This window comes from Vigna unguiculata, chromosome 6 (assembly GCF_037176805.1).
Source record: "Vigna unguiculata cultivar grain cowpea cultivar isolate G323 ecotype 2 chromosome 6, ASM3717680v1, whole genome shotgun sequence".
Taxonomy (NCBI): Eukaryota; Viridiplantae; Streptophyta; class Magnoliopsida; order Fabales; family Fabaceae; genus Vigna; species Vigna unguiculata.
The window spans coordinates 26,843,148-26,853,735 of NC_140797.1; the positions used below are offsets into that span (position 1 = coordinate 26,843,148).

Genomic DNA, 10,588 nt, shown 5'->3' on the forward strand with positions numbered 1-10,588 from the left:
TGTCATTGCGACGTGAGCAACCAAATAGATATAAAAGAGTAAACAAAGAAAGCTATTTTTTAATTTTAGATCATCTGTATATATTAAAAAAATCGAAAGTCTAAATTGGATGTCATGCAACGCGAGCGGGCAGGCAGACAATAAAGAAAGGGGAAAAAATATTTTTTATGATTTAAAAAAAAAGAATGAAAATTGAAAAAAAAAAAACTAAATCAAAAGATGAAAGAATTGAGAGTGACGTACCTTAACAAATTTTCATTGTCTATGTGGGTGGTAATAAGAGAAATAGAGTGTAGAGAATGTTTTCTTCTTCTTTTTTTCTACCCCTTCAATATGTTTTTTTAAAGAGAGATAAAAAAGGAGGTGTGTATGGGGGAATGGTGACGAGAAAGAATTAGAGAAGTGTAGAGAATCTTTTCTTTGTCCTGACAGAGTGAATATTTATACTCACACCTTACAATATCAATGCAATCTTAGCCTTAATTGTAATGAACACTATAAGGAAGGAATTGGTCATGATACCAACAAATTATAGGGATCAAATCGCAGTCAAACAGAGCATAAAATCAATCATCATCAGTAACAAATCAGAGCACAAAATCAATCCCAATTAATAATATTGATTCTTACCATTTGAAGAGATATTGCTTCTAATTATTATTATATTACTAATTTCTCTATCAGGAACAAAAAGGTAGAAAATATTTGAGTTATTGGGCTCACAACTGTAAGACCCGCGAATTTAATTAATTAATTAAATAATTAAATAATAAATGCGGGAGCCTAGTGTATTTATGACATTAATTTCTTTTATGTATGACGTGGAAAAGTGCTAGTTCAAGTGGTTGAGAGTGCTTTGATTGTGTGTGAGGACTTAGGTTCGAGTCCTAAGTATGTCAATTATGTGTATTTTGTTATTAAAGTTTTTATAATATGTTGGGCCACACTTAGAAACATGGGTTGGCCTGATGGTTTAGAGTTGATACTACTTTGGCATGGTGTGGGTTCGAACCTGGGTGGACTCAAATTTAACTTCTTTTTGCTAAAAGGTTGTGTGGCTGAATATGAATAGATGAGAGAGACCTTAGGGGGTAGCTAAAAGGGGCTGAAAAACTATTAAGTGATGGGCCTTGAATAAAAATAAAAGTTAATTCACGTTTTTTTTAATTAACCAATTAGTAAGACCTATAAAAGGCAAAATCTAAGAGGAGAATAGGGTTTTGGAAGGCTGTTTTCTGAGAAGCTTAGAGGAAGTGCGAAAATTGAGCCAAAACCTGCAATTCTCGCTCAGGCGAGCTAGGCTCGCCTAGGCGAGACGGGCAGGGGCGTGTGTTCTCTAATCGTGCTCATGTATCTCGCCCAAGCGATGTGGTTTGGTCTTGGGCGATGGGTCATCTTGCTTAGGCGAGTATACCTCGCCCAAGCGAGAATTCGTGGGTGTTTTAGGTGTTGATGGACATCTTACGTAGGCGAGATCGAATGCTGTTCTGAGCGGAAAGGCGTCTCGCTCAGGCGAGCACCCCATCGCCTAAGCGAGATCTCGAGGTAAGGTTGGTGGTTATTGTTGCACTCGTCGCCTAGACGAGGTTTGTCAATTTTGGGCGAGTGGCAATCTCGCCCAAGCGAGAATGATCTCGCTTAGGCGAGATAGGTTGGACAGGTTATACAAAGGAGTTTATTTTGAGAGAGTGAGTGGGATGAGAAACTTCCACAGCAGGTGTCATTGCTATATTAATGGGATGAAGTGGAAATTATAGAGCATGGTCTATAAGGCTTCTAAGGATATCTCGATGGTGGGCTTGCTGGTGTTCCAAGGGTTGTGGCCCGGAACGTATCCTTGAGTTGTGGCTCAGGATAGGGGTTAAGCACGTGGCATTCTATGGGTTGTGGCCCGGAATGATTTCCTTTGAGTTGTAGCTCGGGATAGCGGATGAACACGAGGAACCTTGAGTTGTGGCTCGGGTTGGCGAGTGTGCCGGTGTGAGTGTGCTAGTTGTGGCCAGTACGGATGGGTCCAGATGGATTGCTCTCCTCAGTGGTTGTTGACGAGTTTGGTAGTCCTGGGACATTACGGACTATGTTCGTATTTGGGAACTCCACCTGGCGTTACGATGTGTGATCCGTAGTATGGTTTTCGCACGTGCTCTATCGGTTGTGGCCGATAGGTGTGGCAGCAAGGCACCTGGAGATACTCATTAGAAGATATAGAACACTGCTTACATGGTTGTGGCCATGAGAGAAACTCAAGCGAGGTTTCCTGATGTACTTATTATGCATGGTGGTGGCCATGTGGAGGGAAGGTAACATGACTTCCATTAAATGCATCGGTACACATGGTGGTGGCCATGTGTTGGAAATAGGGTCAGATTCTGTGGGAAGAGAAAAGAAGAATTGTGTTGTTGTTATACTATTTGTACTGGTTAACATGTATATGTATATGTGATATATGTTTTGTATGTTTTAACTATTAGGTCACCCTATCTGTTTGTGTTTGGCGATGATCGTGTACGTGGTACACGTGAACAGGTGATGATGCAAGTGGAGCTGGTGAGGCTTAGCTGCGGAGAGGGGCTGATAATGGGGATTTTTATGTTCATGTTTTGTCACTCTATTTTAACATATGATGTAAAGGCTCATGGCCTACTTGACTAAACTTACATTTTGTATGTATGGACTTATTAGTGATTTTTAATGAAGTTTTACATTTCCCGTGTTTTGGGAAATGAGGTGTTATTAATAAATGAGTTTTTACATAAATGATGCTCATGTATTATTTCTTTTTATTTAATTAAATTCGTAATATCCGGACGGGATGTTACAACAACAAATTGGGCTCTTCCTCCCTTTTTTTTCTCTTTTTTTTCTAGGTTTTTTCTTTTTTTTTTAAAATTAAAGTTTGAAAATCTATGAAGAAAATAATGTTTCACATTTTTTTAATTTTCTGAATTTTTTTAAAATAAATTTATTTACCCAGACGAAATTGGGTGTTGACACTTACCTACTCTCCTTTTCCTTTCCCAGGGCTCTGCTAGGGTTTGAAGTTCAATCAGATTCAAGTTTAGCTCGATCTCGTTTTTGCTCACGTAAGTGGTTCGTCAACTCATACTCTTCTTCGCTGGTTTGGTTCTTCGTAATTACTGTTAGGGTTCCTTGTAGTAATCTCGTACCCCATTTGTGTTAGGGTTTTCAGCTCTTAAATCTACTTCGGGAACTTTCGTGCTTATTCGCTTAAGTGTCGAGGTCGTTTGGCTAGCCCTTTTCTAGGTAAGGGAAGCTAGGGTTTCACGTTATTTCTATCTTATGCGATTATTGTTTTGTGAAATATGAGATAAGATTAGGGAAAATGTTAGTTTTTGGAATATTTCTAAGTTAGGGGTTCAAATATTCATGAAACTGTGATATTTGACGTTATTTTTCGTATTTTGGATGCGTTGCACTGGGTCACTGAGCGACTGCGTGTTTTTCTGATATGCACAGTTTTAGTAAAATTTACTTTCCCGACTCATTAACCGTTGGATTGAGATCAAATTTTGACATTTGGTTCATAACATGCTATTTTATGGTTTGACCGGTTGGATCGTCGATTAGATGTCTGTAACTTGAGAAATGTGTCACGCATTACTGCAATGATTTTTGTTTTGTGATAATAAATTTTCTTAGAAATTTTGGTGTAAGAATTATGGTTGTGGGTTGTGCTTGATTGTATGGAATTGCAGGTACTTAAATGTTGGCACTCATTTATTTGGGATGAATATTATTTTGTGATATATGTATGTCTTGGTATGCATTTATAAAGTATGAGATGAATGAATTTGCATGAGTGATGTGATTCATGGATTGTGAATGATGAACTTGAATAAATCTTGGCATGCGATTTCAATGAAATGGTTGGTTATATATGTGGTCATGAATTCGGTATGAACAATAATGTTACATTGATGGCATGGTAGTGGTATGAGGTGAAGTTCTATATCCCTGAATTGGGAAGAATGGGATGGTATGAAATCAACATGGAATATGAATGAGGATGGGTTACAAAGGATGGCATGAGGTGTTAAATGCATGATCAATATTATTTGTTTGTTTGGAATGTGATTGGTATGTTGTCAGTATGTAAATCCACGAGTCTTTAGGTGAGACTTCCTGAAGGTGCTTCAGTGGTCGGGACATAATTCTATGGCCCCTATTAGTGGGAGTCCATGGTGGTGCCCCATCTATATAATTTGGTAAGGATTCAAGGTAAGGTTGCATCCTGACACTCTAAGGAGTCAGTTAGTCTCACTTAGAGCGGACTCACTCTTGTGGTGAGAGTAGCAGGAGGCCTAAAACTCATTAAGGGCTAACCTTGTGTGTGAGGGATTGAAACATTGTAACACTTGTAACACTTAGCTCGGGGGTGAGCACGATAATCCACCACAAGTGCAAGCATCCGCTGAATCCCACCTGATTATATGTAATTCAGATGAGTCAAGTCCTAGTCTAGTGTATTGCTTGAGAAGTCATAACATGATTGGTTGATGAATATTGTTTTGGATTGTGTAATAACATGTTATTGCTTGATAAACTGTTTCTGCTCTAGCGTACCATGTTTGCTTGTTTGGTTGTCTTGTATGTGGTTCTTCTCCTTTTGCGATGATCATCAATTTATTGATGTGAGCATATGCGAGAAACACCCGTGGTCAACAGGGAGGTGACGGTTCCGCTGCTTAGCCATCTGAGCTGGATTCTACTGCTCTGGACTTTCTTTTTGGGGTTATGGCCTATGTACTAGTCTGTCTTTTAATTTCCTATTTTGAGTACTGATGAACATTGTATCTAGTTTAGTTGTGGCATAGTTGTGTGCCTTGATTATTGTATGGAATAGTGTTTAAACTCCAGGACTGTGTTTCTGTATTATCATGTGTGACACTTTTTTTAATCATGATTATAAATTAAATGAGGTGTTACAGTTATATTGACCAGATTAAAAAGACAAAACACGTTATATGTAATTTAAAAATAATATATATTTTTTTCTTATTTTACATTCTTTTTTCTTTTGATTCAGTCATACATATTTCATGTTATTAAAGTATGAAAACGAATTTTACTTATACATATAAATAGAAGGAGTAAAAACACACTTAACCTAAAAATTTTGCATGTTGTATTCATGCATGAAGTATAAAGATAAATTTTATATGAACTTTGATATAAGAACGAATTTTCCAATTTGCATGCAAATAGAAAGACTAAAAATATATTTAATTTATATAAAATATAAATTAAGAAAATAAAAATAAAAATAATATTTTAAATGAATGCAATTAAATTATTGTATTATGAATAAATTAAATTGCGTATTTATTTATTTATATAAGGCTTAAATAATGATTTGGTTATAGTTTTCATTCAGTTTTTTTAATTTGGTCATACTTTTTATATTTGTTTTTCAATTTGGTCCTCGTCAATTTTATTTAATTTGGTCATTTTCGCTAACACCGTTAAAATAGTTAATGAATTATGAACAGTAATTGGCACGTGTCATTTTGTAATTTTTTTTTTAATTTTAAAAAAAATATTTAAAAAAATGTCCATGTGTCAAGTTCATATCATGTCACGTGTCATTTTGTTTTTTTTAATTAAATTAATTTTTTTATTTTTAAAAAAATTTCACGTGTCAATCTTATATCATGCCACGTGTCAGGGTCAGTTTTTTATATTCAATTTGGTCCTAATATTCGTTATTTTTTTTCAATTTCATCCTAATCTTTTTTTCTTTTTTACATTTATCATTCTTGTTCTTCTCCCAATTGAAACAAAATTTAATTTGTATATAAATATTATATGGATATTCTTATTAAAATGTATATTTTTATTAAATATTTTTAATTTAGAGTTAGAGTTGGTTTAAAATTAAAACGAAAAATTTAAAAGTAGGCAATAACACCATTAATTTAAAATTACAAGAGGTTAAAAATACTTAAATTAATGGTGTTATATCCTACTTTCAAATTTTTAAGAGGAAATTAAAATTTTAAATTAATGATATTATTGCCTACTTTGAAATTTTTCGTTTTAATTTTAAACCAACTCTAACTCTAAATTAAAAATATTTAATAAAAATATGTATTTTAATAAGAATATCCATATAAAATTTATATACAAATTAAATTTTATCTCAATTTGGAAAAGAACAAAAATGTTAAATTAAAAAAAAAATATTATGACCAAATCTATTACATCTATTACATATTACATTACCTATCCTCTTTTATTGACAAGTGTCATAAAATTTAGTTTTTTCGTCATTTTAAAACTGTGTAACAAAAAGACCCGGGTTCAAATCCTACAAAAACCAATTTGTTTTTATTTTTTCATTTATTTATGATTTTAACTATAATATTAATTATAAGTAATATTATTATTTGTAATATTTTTATAAATATTATTATTTGTAATTATTAATAATATTATTATTTGTAATGTTTTTATAAGTATTATTATTATTTTTAATTATTAATAATATTATTATTATAAATATTATTTATAATGATAGTAATAAAATTATAACTAATATTAATATAATAATAATAATTATTATTATTATATGTTATTATTATATATTATTATTAGTATTATTAACATTATTATTATATATTATTATTATTATTATTAGTAAAAGAGTAATTAGAAAAATTATTAATTATAATATACGAAAATTAATACTTAAATTAATAGTGAAATTATTAGTATTACTATTAGTATTATTACTATTATATTTTGTTATTATAAAAATTATTAACATTATTAGTAATAATAAAATTATTGATGTTATTATTGTTGTTATTATTATTATTAGTATTATTAACAATATTAACATATCATATATTAATATTATGATTATATATGATTGTTGTTATTATTAAATTTATTGATAATATTAGTAGTAGTAAAATATTAGTATAATATTACTTTTAAATATTTATTTAATAAAAATTGATAATATTTATTTTTATTTTATTTAAATATTTCTATTACAATGACTATAAATTATAAATATTATTATTAAATTTATAAAACTATAATATAATATTTTTATGAGATAATTTTATATTATATTTAAATAAAAAAAGGTACGTATAGGTTACTATTAAAAAATGTATATTTTTTATTTCTTTTCTCTTAATAATTTTTAGGGTTAAATACGTTTTTGGTCCCTCAAGTTTCAGTGAATTTTGAAATTAGTCCCTCATCAAAACTTTATACCAATTTAGTCTTTCAAATTTTAAAATGCGTGAATTTAGTCCTTTTAACCAAATTTTGTTAAGTTTATTTGACATTTTAGACACATTTCATGATAGTATTTAAATTAACATTGAAGCAAAAATGTGTCAAACAGTGTAAATAATTTAAATACTATCATAAAATGCGCTTGAAACGTCAGATAAACTTAACAAAATTTGGTTAAAAGGACTAAATTCATGCATTTTAAAAGATGAAGGACTAAATTGGTCAAAAGTTTTGATGAGGGACTAATTCCAAATTTTGCTGAAACTTGAGGGATCAAAAACATATTTAACCCTAATTTTTATTTAAAAATTAATTACACATTTTCTATAAATAATAAATATAATATCAATTATATTATTTAAAAAATAAAAACAAAAAAAAGACCCCTTGTATATGCACGGGTGAGAGACTAGTTGAATATAAAAAAATAACCTTCACACGTGGTATGATATTGGCTTGACACGTGAAATTTTTTAAATAAAAAAAATAAATTAAAAAAGTCACAAAATGGCATGTGGCATGATATGAGCTTGACACGTGAATATTTTTTTTAAATGAAAAATAATAATTTTAAAAATATTAAAAAATCATAAAATGACACATGACAATTAGTGTTCACAATCCGTTAATTATTTTAATAGTGTTAGCGAAAATGAACAAATTGAATAAAATTGACGAATATTAGGACCAAATTGAAAAAATAAATAAAAAGTAGAACCAAATTGAAAAAACCTAACGAAAACTATGATCAAATCATTATTTAAGCCTTTATATAACAAATGTAATTACACATAATTTATTTTATTTAATATATGAATAATAATTACTTTTAATTTTTTTAATATAATATATTTAATAATTTACTTTTTAGTATTATTTTAAAATTATAACTATTTTTTATTAATTTTGATATACTTTTTTAGTATATCACAAGCAATGACTTTATCTTACAAATAAAAAATAGGTTAAAATACTTCATTTGTCATCATTTTTGTACCAAAATATTTAATAAGGCGTAGATTTTTATTAGTCTCAATTGGATCCATATATTTTAAAATATGTAGCAATTAGGTCATTTCTGGAAGTATGATACTAACAACATTAAGTATGTGTTTTTTTTTTTTAATTTGTTTTTAAAAATTATTTTTGTCATGTGTCATGTCAATATCATGCCACATGCCAAGTCAATATGGTGATATGCGTTAAGTCATTGTCTGAATATCAATTTATAAATGACCAAAGGGGAATATCAAAACCAATATAACGACATCATATAAGAGCACCTGCAGAATACACAAGAACTATAAGGGGAATGAATGAATGCCATGGGATTGATAATTGTTAGAATTGTTTTTTAACACACAACTGTAGAATACACAATATTACTAATGGTTAGACAAAATCTTGCAAAATTAATTTCTCTAACATGTGGTCTTCGTGTGGCCAAATGAGTATCAATTGGTTAAGACTTAAGAATTGCCTTATTAGCTCGAGAAATGCCTAATCAAGAAACTGGGGAATTTCCTAAATTACCATTCTGCAAGGGAACTTATTCTTTGGATATCTCCAATAGTCAATCACAACATTTTCAACTCCAAATCATTAACAATATACAGAAAAAAGGAAAAGTTTGGCTTGGAGGATTTCTTTTCCATAGAACTGCTACCAGTTTCCGCAATTTTATAAACTTTTCCCTTAATTATTATTTGTTTGGGAATTCCCTAGTTTCATCATCTGCAATGATCATGAATGATAAATGTTAAACCACCAAGTTATAATAAAAATATATATGAAATAGTAAAAACACTTCTGATCCTATATTTTTCATTACAACCTTAACTTTCTTGATAGGTTGAAACACTTCTGATCCTATAAATCAAACTAATTAATATTATCTTTAACCGTACGAAAAACATTGTGTCCAAAATATACCACATTGTCAAATGCATTTTTTTCAATATACATAAAATATAAATTATGACGTGACAAATTAGACTCCCAATACAAAAGTTCAAAGAAAATGCTTCATTTTTTCCATTGTTTAACTTCTTTTCTTTTTTCTTTTTCCTCTACCGTCCAAAATTCCTCATCTCCCAAATGTAACAGTAATATTTTCAACTTGCCTAAAAATGTCAGATCTTGATAATTTTAGTGGTGGATTCCTTATTTCAGTGCTCCCATCAAAGTGAACACGATTTAATCTAAATTTATGGTTTCTACTCAAAAAGCGACGATGCCCCATAAAACACCACTTCTTCCTATGAGGAAGATGACAAGGTTCTACATCAAAGTTACAAGTAAGGAAGCTAAACCTGTGTGTGTTCCAACCAGATAAAATGCCTAGGTCAGGAAAGTCACTAATTGTCCACATTAGAGCTACTCGCATCCTAAAAGTTTCATTTAATGAAGAATCAAAGGACTTCACACCATCATTCCATAGCTCACGTAACTCATCCACAAGGGGTTGTAAGTACACATCAATATTATTTCCTGGCATTTGCTTGCCTGGAATGATCATGAATAGGATCAATGAAGTGTGCTTCATACATATCCATGGTGGAAGATTGTATGGAATTAAAAATACTGGCCAAATACTATAAGTAGAACTCATAGTACCTAAAGGATTAAAACCATCACTAGCAAGGCCTAAACGAACATTTCGAAGATCAGAAGCAAATTCAGGATGTAATAAACTAAAGGTTTTCCATGCGTCACCGTCCCTTGGATGCCTTATGAACCCATCCTCGTTCTCTAAAGAATATCATCTGATATGCTCTACAGTCTTAGAACACATAAACAATCTTTGCAATCTTGGTTTCAATGGAAAGTAACGCAAAATTTTGCAGGTTGCTTTTTTCTTCTTCTTTGGGTTCCATCTAGATGTACCGTTATGTTTGCATGTTTGCAAATCTTTTTCATCATCTCTTAAATATAACATACAATCATTCAGACATGCACCTATTTTGGTATAGTTAAGACCAAGTTTGTTGATGATTTTCTTAGCCTTATAAAAAGAAATAGGCAACTTTGCTTCATTAAATGCATCTTTTAACAAATCTAGGATCATAGTCATTGCCTTGTCACTTAATCCACACAAAACCTTGATATGATATATTTTGATTACAAACTCTAATTTTGTGTACTTGCTCCCGTCACATAATGTTTGATTTTCATCATTGAGAAACTCATTGAACTCATTATGATCCTCCCTTGACCTTTCATTCAAAACATCATCTACACCCAATGGTTGTGTTCTGCCTAAATTAGTACCTTCTTGCCTATAATGCCCAAATGTTTCATTGATCATTGTTTCCAT

At 30.7% G+C, this 10,588-nt stretch overlaps 1 pseudogene; it reads right to left on the minus strand.

Annotated features, from left to right (window-relative positions):
• Positions 1-9,358: 9,358 nt before the first annotated feature.
• LOC146885701 (uncharacterized) lies at positions 9,359-10,588 on the minus strand (annotated as a pseudogene).